General features: G+C 45.2%; 1 pseudogene; it reads left to right on the plus strand.

Moving 5' to 3' along the window:
* Positions 1-1012: 1012 nt before the first annotated feature.
* Positions 1013-8079, plus strand: LOC120876097 (annotated as a pseudogene).
* Positions 8080-9481: the final 1402 nt, after the last annotated feature.

The following is a 9481-nucleotide window of genomic DNA, read 5'->3' on the forward strand; positions in this document are numbered from 1 at the left end:
GGGGTTCTGCTAGGCAATGTCCTGGCTCTGTTCTTGGATCAGCATTGATTACTTCACACACGGCTCCTCCCTTCATTGCCCTACACACACACACACACACACACACACACTCATACACACACAAGAGAGACAATGAACTCTGCTCAGAAACCATGAATAGACCCCTTGTTGCAGGAAAGGGGGTCAAGGGCTAGGCTAGGCTGGGCAGCCCCAGCCCCTCCCATCTGCTAACTGGAAGCTTAGAAACAGAGAAAAAGGTTACAAGGAGGAGAGGAAGCCAGCTCCTGTTGCTTAGCAACCAGGTCCCTTGCGCCAAAAAGTGTGCCCCATGCATGCTGGCATAATACCCTCCCCCTTCCTGCTGACAGGGCTGTATTCAAGAGACTGACATCAGCATTTGTTGAAATGTTTCTGAGCCCTGCGGATGAGATCTCACCTCTGTGTGGGTTGGCTTTCCCAGCAGTCTGGGGCTGTCTCTGTGCTGCAGTTGGGATGATGACGTGGAATCTGTCACGCCTCTTCTCCAGGCTGCGCTTGTCACCCCAATGCCAGGGAAAGGGGCCCTCTCTGCCTCACTGCCCTGGGAACCAGCTTCTAGAGGAGACTTCAGTGCCATGTTGCTTCAAAGCACGAGGACGGGCTAAACCTGGGAGCCACATCTGTTTAGCCAAGGAGGCAGAAGAGGTCCCAGGGAAGGGAAAGGCTAGTGTGGCTCCTCCTCCAATGCCTCGCAAAGATTCCTCAGATGGGACAGTTAAGAAGATGGGTTTTACAGTCAGCCTTCATCCAACCCCACTTCTGCTCCTTCCCTTACCCAACCTCGCCTGTAAAGTTATGATCATAGTACCTGCCTCATAGAGCTGATGCTGGAATTAAATGAGTTACTGGGTATCAAGCTCTCAGCTACTGAAGACAAAACTTTTAGCAGACTTCCCTGATGGTACAGTGGATAAGAATCCGGTCTGCCAATGCAGGGGACATGGGTTCAGTCCCTGGATGGGGAAGGTCCCACATGCCGTGGAATAACCAAGCCCACACGCCTCAGCTACTGACGCTCTTGCAGCCAGAGCCCATGCTCCACAACCTGAGAAGCCTCCCCACAACGGGAAGCCTGCACCACACAGCTGCACAAAGCAGCACAGTCACTGCAACTAGAGAAAGCCCAGGAGCGGCAAGGGAGACCCAGTGCAACCCAAATACATCAATACTTGATCTTTTCTTGTAGCTTTATATCTACTGCCTAACATAGACTCTGTGCAAATATTTAGCTGCTATTACAGTATCATCATTCTCATCATCACACAGAAATCTCCACACACAATGCAATGAAGAGACAGAGGTCAGCTATGAGCCAGTCACAGAAGCAGGAGGAGAACACGACGGCTGGAGCTGAGAAGCCTTTGGCCAGGCCCTGAGGTCTCCGGACGATACTCTTCAGCCTACATACATAATACTTCCTGTGTGTCAGGAACTGACTTGGGCCTGGGGAACGATAAGTCACAGTTAGGAGCTTGCAGTCTGGGAGGAGAGATGGGAACAGATATAAAGAACCATTTTTGTGAAAAGTGAAATAACGGAGGCATGAACACAGAGGTACAGGAGAATGATGGGATAGCTTACTCCTTACCCAGAGGACCCAGAGATAGCTTCACAATGGAGGAGATATTTGAGCTGAATTTCTGAGAAATGAGAAGGCAATCACATAGAAAAGCATTTCAAGTATAGTCCAAGGGATACCAGTGAAATGGCAGAGTAAAGGCTCTCAAAAATTGTCTCCTCCATAACAATGAGAAAACTGGCCAAAAATTTGTCAGACTCAACTTTTTTAGAACTCTGGAAAATAATCAAAGGCAAAAGCTATGACCAACTTAAACAGCACATTAGAAAGCAGAGACATTACTTTGCCAATGAAGGTCCGTCTAGTCAAAGCCTTGATTTTTCCAGTAGTCACGTATGGATGTGAGAGTTGGACCATAATGAAGGCTGAGCACCAAAGAATTGATGCATTTGAACTGTAGTGTTGGAGAAGACTCCTGAGAGTCCCTTGGACTGCAAGGAGATCAAACCAGTCAATCCTAAAGGAAATCAGTCCTAAATATTCATTGGAAGGACTGATGCTGAAGCTGAAGCTCCAATACTTTGGCCACCTGATGCGAAGAACTGACTCATTGGAAAAGACCCTGATGCTGGGAAAGATTGAAGGCGGGAGGAGAAGGGGACGACAGAGGATGAGATGGTTGGATGGCATCACTGACTCAATGGACATGAGTTTGAGCAAGCTCTGGGAGATGGTGATGGACAGGTAAGCCTGGCATGCTGCAGTCCATGGAGCTGCAGAGAGTCAGACATGACTGAGCGACTGAACTGAACTATATCAACATGGGAAGAGATTATTATAGAAAAATGAGAGACCACAGCTAAGAGCATACTCTGTGGTGCAAAGCTAAAAACTTTCTTCCAAGATCAGGAACAAGACAAGGATGCCCACTATTGCCACTTTTATTCAACATAATATTGGATGTCAAATCATATTAGGCAAGAAAAAAATAATAAAAGGCATCCAAATTGAAAAGGAAGAAGCAAAACTCTCCTTATTTGCAGATAACATGATATTATATCTAGAAAATCCTAAAGACTATTAGAACAAAAAATAATGGCATGGGTGGGCAGTTAGGGCAAATTCTAGACAAAAAATACAAAGAAACCAAAAACCCAACTGCCACTTCTGAAGAGCTGCCCCCTTCACACACCACAGCCCTAAGGGGTAAGCAAAACACCTAAGCCACCCCTCCAACTCGACCCCTGGACACACCCCTACCCTCACCCCATATAAGAAACACTGCCCCTCAGGGAGCAAGCAAGTTTGGGAACCTGTTATTTGTTCCTACTCCCCGCTGCTGCAGCAAGAGCCCCAATAAAGACTTTCCTGGAAATGAAATTTAGTAAAGTTTGAGTATACAAAATCATTAAACAAAAATCTATTGTGTTTCCATATACTAATAATTAACTATCAGAAAGATAAGTTAGAAAAATTATCACATTTATAGTTGCATCAAAAAGAATAAAATGCCTAGGAATAAATTTAACCAAGGAGCTGAAATATTTGTACACTGGAAAGCTATAAGACATTGATTTAAAAAATTGTAAAAGACACAAAATTTGTGCTCATGGATTGGAAGAATTAATATTGTTAAAATCTTCATACTACCCAAATCAATCCAGAGTCAACGCAATCCCTATCAAATTTTCAATGGCATTTTTCACAGAAATAGAACAAACAATCCTAAAAATTGTATGGAACCACAATGACTCTCAAATAGTCAAAACAACCTTCAGAAAGAGGAATAAAGATGGAAGCCTCACACACCCTGATTTCAAACTATTTTACAAAGTTATAGTAATCAAAACAGTATAGCATTGGCATAAAAACAGACACACAGATCACTGGAACAGAATAGACAGCCCAGAAATAAACTCACTGTCAATTCACTTGTGACAAAAGAGGCAAGAATATACAATGCGGAAGGATAACCTCTTTGGGCTTTCCTGGTGACTCAGTGGGCAAAGAGTCTGCCTGCAATGCAGGAGACCCAGGTTTCATCCCTGGGTCAGGAAGATCCCCTGGAAAAGGAAATGGCAACCCACTCCAGTATTCTTGCCCATGAAATCCCATGGACAGAGGAGCCTGGCGAGCTACAGTCCAAGGGGTTGCAAAAATTCAGACATGACTTAGCAACTAAACAACATCGCAATATAGTCTTTTCAATAAATAGAGTTGGGAAAACTGAACAGGCACGTGTGAAAAATGAAACCAGATGCCTATGTTACACCATACACAAAAATCAACTCTAAATTGATTATAGATTTATATTTAAGATCTGTTCCAAGAAGAAACAGGGAGTGAGCTCCTTGACATTGGTCTTGGCAATGATTTCTTGTATTTGACACCAAAACTAAAGGCCACAAAAGCAAAAATGAAAAAATGGGACTACATTAAAGACTGCATGACAAAATAAAACCGTCAGTAAAGTAAAAACGCAACATGTAGAATGGGAGAAAATTTTGCAAATCATATATTTGATATATGATAAAATATACAAAGAACTCGTACAACTCAATGGCAAAAAACAAAACAAAACAAAACAAAACAAAACAGCTTAAAAATGGGCAGAGGAAATGGCCTCTTCCTGGCTATTCTATCAGCCTGGCTGTCCAAGAAGTCTCTCTTCTCTATCTCTCTGATACTCCCCCTGCAAGATGAGCCATTCTGGGTCGCTCTGGCCATTCCACTGGTTTGGACAGGATACCTATCTCTAGAGTGAGGTAGTGGGAGTGTAGGGTTCAGAATTTAAGAAGGTACTCACTAGCAAATCGAGTGTCAGCACCTGAATAACCTGAATGGTGCCATCTTAAATCAGGTGCCCTAGTGTGCTTTATCCAAAACCCTCTGAAACATAACCCCACTGTAATTTCACCCCGAAGATTCAGATGTAGTCTCACCCTAGTCCTGGCCCTGCTCCCTGGCCTCCCCGCACTGATATTCCCTGACTTCGCTGGACCACCTCTACAGATTAGCCTCCCCTTAAGCCTTGCTTTCTTGCTTTCTCTCCTCCATCAGTTCCTACTCTCAAAAAAAAGAAAAAAGAAAAAAAACAAGGGCCTTTTGCAACTGCCCTTCAGCTAGGACCTGGTACCTCCAGAGAGATAACACTGTGATCTTTCTCCCCTACCCAAATGGAAATATCCAAGTTCAAGTTATATGGAATTCTCATATGTATAAAGTTTTTTTAAAAGAGACCACTGAATCTACCATCTCTCTTATCAAGGGAGAAAGCTGATGCTCTGAAAGGCGAGTAAGTCATAGCACACTGGAGGCCATCCAAGCCCAGGTCTCCTGACATCTAGCCCAGGGTCTTCCCCACTCCCAGACATGCCCCACAAGCCACATGTTCACTGCATGGGCAGGCTCCAAGAAAAGAAGTCCCACCTGTGGCTGCCGCTCCAGCCAGTGCCTGTGTAGTTCCAGCTTGATCATTATCTCCCCTTTGCGTCTGCCCGTGAATGACAGCTTCAGCCTTTGTGGATTTAAGCCTGCCCATGATCTTCTCTGACTGCCTCCCCTGTGGATTTCCAACTTGCTTAGACAGCCTCCATAATTGCTCTCACTTTATCCTCTGGAGAGGGAAAGGTTGGTGCTCCAGGAGGAAAACATGTCTGGTGTGATGCCGGCTTGAGATTCTGGAACACTCTGTATATCTCCCTTAGTCCCATCTATCCCCCTCTTTAGCTTCATCTTTCAGCAATGAGTCCATCAACCTCACGGAGTCTCCATGTGTAGCATGGTCCACCTATACCCACAGTATCCCCGCATCCCCTCAAATAGCCCTGCCTCCTTCCAGTTCTGTTTGGATCATCCCATCGAGGTTAGTTCAAGCCACCAGACCCTCTACTGCCATCCCACAGTCTAATGAGCCCCAAGCACATCCCCTTCCATCCAACCCTCTGGAGAGTGTTTATCTGGATGAAGAAATTAAATGAATGACTCCTAAGTCTAATAAGAAGGACGCTTTAATGAGTGAAAATTGGGAAAATGCTAGATCCAGTTAACTTATTCCAGACCATTATTGCATATCAATAAATAGTGAAGAAACCCCAAGTGTCTGTTGCCGTATTGCTTGCTTTGAATACAAAGAAATAGATGAACATGTGTTTAGAAGGAAAAGAAGTCTATGTGGTTTCATATGGTAACAAGCTGCTTACTTTCATCAGCATGCTGTCTCGGAGCACTCCCTCCTGTCTTGTTATTTTGCCTGAAGTCTAGAATAGGGGGAGCCCAAGCATTTCCAAGAGGGGAGGGCAGCCCCTCACAAGGGTCCTGCAGGGCCTGGCATGCGTGTGTGCTGAGTCTCTTCAGTCGTGTCCAACTCTGTGCAACGCTATGGACTGCAGCCCGCCAGGCTCCTCTGTCCATGCGATTCTCCAGGCAAGAATCCTGGAGAGGGCGGTGACTCCGACTCACTAGCCCCCTCACTAGTCTTCCCTCAGTAGCCCCTTTCCTCTGCAGCAAGAAATTTGACTTTTCTTTGGCAAATGGAAATCGTGAATATCTTGGGATCATCTTTGCCTGCTCCCAACTCCTTACCTTCCAGCAGTCATTCATATAGGTCATCTCTCAACTCTATCCCTTCTTCCAACTACCCACAGCTGCCCCCCGCCCTGACAGTCCACCAGCATCTTCCCCAGAATGACTCTAACACCTACCCAGTTTGTCTCCTGCTTCTCATCTCTCCTATTCTAATCAGTCTGTACCTTTACTCTTTCCTTTTTAGGAAATCTAGATGCTCAAGTATCGACATGAAAGGATAAAATAAATGAAAATGCACTCTTCTTTTTTCTACCATGCCACCAAAGCAGCATTTCCTAGAGCAAGTCTAAACAGATTAAAAACCTACCACGGCTCTCAAGCTCCCATGATAAAAAGCATTCATTCATTTCCTCACTCATTCACTCAGCAAGTTTTTGTTGCTTCCTACCAAGTACCAGATATACCATTCTAGATTCTGGAGTTACATTAACGAACGAGTCAGGCAGAGCCCCTGCCCTCAAGGAGTTTATAGTCTAGTTGGGTCAAGCCAACAATTAGAGTGCCATCTCTGACAGGGAGGAACGGGATGTAATGGGAGCACCTACTGTGAATCCAGGGTGTTCTTAGCAGGGCACAGACGGTTTATTCCAAGTATATCCAACATGCTTTTCTAGCCTAATTTTTTCTTCGCTTAACCCCTTTCGCATAAGCCAGTCTCCAGTCCTTCCTACACTAAACCACAGCACCTGTGTTCCTGCTGTCCTCTAGTCCTGAAAGACCATCCCCCCCTTTTACTAATTATTTTAGTCCACCAGTCAGCCAATATATATTTGCTGAGAATGTACTATGTGCCAAGCATTGTGCCAGCACCAAAGATACAATGCTGAGCAAAAATCACACTCAGTCCCTGCTCCAAAGATCTTGCCCTGGTTAATGGGAAGAAACACACACGAACCAAAGGACCGCAAAAGGCGCTCAGTTACATCTGTGAGGAAGTGCTCTGAGAAGTACCAGGTGCAAAAGAGAGCGTGTAACAGACATAAGACGGAGTCTGAACCCGTGTCCTCTGCATTGGCAAGCGGATTCCCATTAGACCACCAGTGAAGTCCTAGGCAGAGCCTTTAGAGCCAGGGTAAAGACTGGGCCTTTTCCCTAGAGCCACGGCAATCATTTTTTAAATGCAGCCCAGGAAGACTCGTCGTTTGGCTTGTACACAGTGACGGAGCTCTCGATATCCAACAGCGGGGCGGAAGGCATTTGTGAGGGGCCTGGCCAAGAAAGAGGCCCTCTGGATTCCCAGTGGTGTCCACGACTTTGGAGCGGAGCCTCAGCGACCAGTCCTATAGCACCTGGTGCCGCGACCATTGCGATGTCCGCACCTGACCATCATCCTGGGGACAGGATGCATGGTGCTCAACCTTTGATGGCAATGCTGCTGACCGCGGAGGTAACACGCTCAGACTCAAAGCCAGCTGTCAACACTCAGTGTGAGGTCACTGGCAATTACTGTTCGTCCCAGAGAATGGCTGATGATGCCTGTGTTCTCTTTTGCTGTCTCTGTTCTTATGTTTACAATCAGTTTAATGCTGGTATGCAGAGGAATTTCTTATCAATTGGGTTGGTTGATTCCGCTCTTCTGCTACTGGCTTTTTGACTTTTTTCTCAGCTGCCTGGTTGCTATCAGTTCTCTCACTTATTTGCTAAGAATCAAAGACTATCTGGATCAATTACCTGATTTTCCTATAAAGATAACCTCCTGGCATTGGACTCCAGCTGTCTCCTGTTCATTGTTCTTCTGTTCTTTGCCTTGTTCATCACTTTAAAGCTTATCTGATCAACTGTGTTAGGGACTGTTATGAACACATCAACAGCAACATGCCATAGATTGCTGTGTATCCAGCCTTTGAAGCACCTCCCCAGTATGTTTTGCCAACCTATGAAATGGCAGTGAAGATGCCTGGGAAAGAACCAAGCCTCCTTATATACCTGCCTGAAGAAATTCTGCCTTTGTCAATAAACCCTGTACCAGCTTTTTGTCCTGTTTATTTTACAGAATGCTGCAAAACAGGGCTCTTCATACATGTTTGATACAAAGTACATTTTCCTTTGTTCAAGTATTTATTTTCAAACACTGACAAGCTATGGTTTTTCCAGTGGTCATATATGGATGTGAGAGTTGGACTGTGAAGAAAGCTGAGCACCGAAGAATTGATGCTTTTGAACTGTGGTGTTGGAGAAGACCCTTGAGAGTCCCTTGGACTGCAAGGAGATCCAACCAGTCCATTCTAAAGGAGATCAGCCCTGGGATTTCTTTGGAAGGAATGATGCTAAAGCTGAAACTCCAGTACTTTGGCCACCTCATGTGAAGAGTTGACTCATTGGAAAAGACTCTGATGCCGGGAGGAATTGGGGGCAGGAGGAAAAGGGGACGACAGAGGATGAGATGGCTGGATGGCATCACCAACTCGATGGACATGAGTTTGAGTGAACTCCACGAGTTAGTGATGGACAGGGAGGCCTGGCGTGCTGCAATTCATGGGGTCGCAAAGAGTCGGACACGACTGAGAGACTGAACTGACTAACAAGCTATTTGGATACTATTAAATATCAGATTTTGTTGTTGCTGTTGTTAAGAATATTACATTTTAGTTGTGTTTGAAGATTATTTAGGTTAAGCAAGAGCAAAATGCTTTTGTTTGCCTTTGCTGGGGGTTGGTGGAAAGGGGGTATTCTCTATACCTATTCTTTTCTAACTTTGCACTTTCTTTTAATAATAGTTTGCGTTTTGGTTATTTGCTGTCCTGGATACTTTAAGGAAGAATGAATTAAATATTCAGGGTGAATGAGTTCAGTGTAAGATCTGAAGTTTTCAGCTATGAAAACAGGAAAAATATGTCACATTTTAATTTGACTGTGGAAGATGATGGTGGCATGTTTCTAATGTGTATGTGCTTCCATCTTTGAGATAAGATGCTTTAATAAATCTCTTAAATATATATGTATATTTTAAAGCAGCCCAGGGATGTGATCAGCTTGCCACCATCCTTTAAGACCCAAGTCAAATGTCCCTCTGTCTTCTCAATACCCCAGACAGTCCCCATCCTGGAGAGCTCCCTCCGGCAGCCCAGGCATCCTGCACAGGGGTGACAAGCGAGGTGACAGGTAGGTCCTCAACAGCAGAGACTCTGTCCTCTCAGTGGCATACGGTGTGGCACATGCTAAGTGCCCAGTAAAGAGTTTTCCAGCCGCCAATCACTCAATCAGCACCTGCAGCTGTCAGTCTTACTTCCTCCCCACCATCCTGCCCAGTCAGGAAACGTCCACCCTACTGGGTTGATTCAGACTCCTATCACCCCTTGGCTTCTAAGCAATCCCTCTGCCTCCCTTCTTTTCTTT

The sequence above is a fragment of the Oryx dammah genome, unplaced genomic scaffold, assembly GCF_014754425.2.
Source record: "Oryx dammah isolate SB20612 unplaced genomic scaffold, SCBI_Odam_1.1 HiC_scaffold_17, whole genome shotgun sequence".
NCBI classification, from domain to species: Eukaryota; Metazoa; Chordata; class Mammalia; order Artiodactyla; family Bovidae; genus Oryx; species Oryx dammah.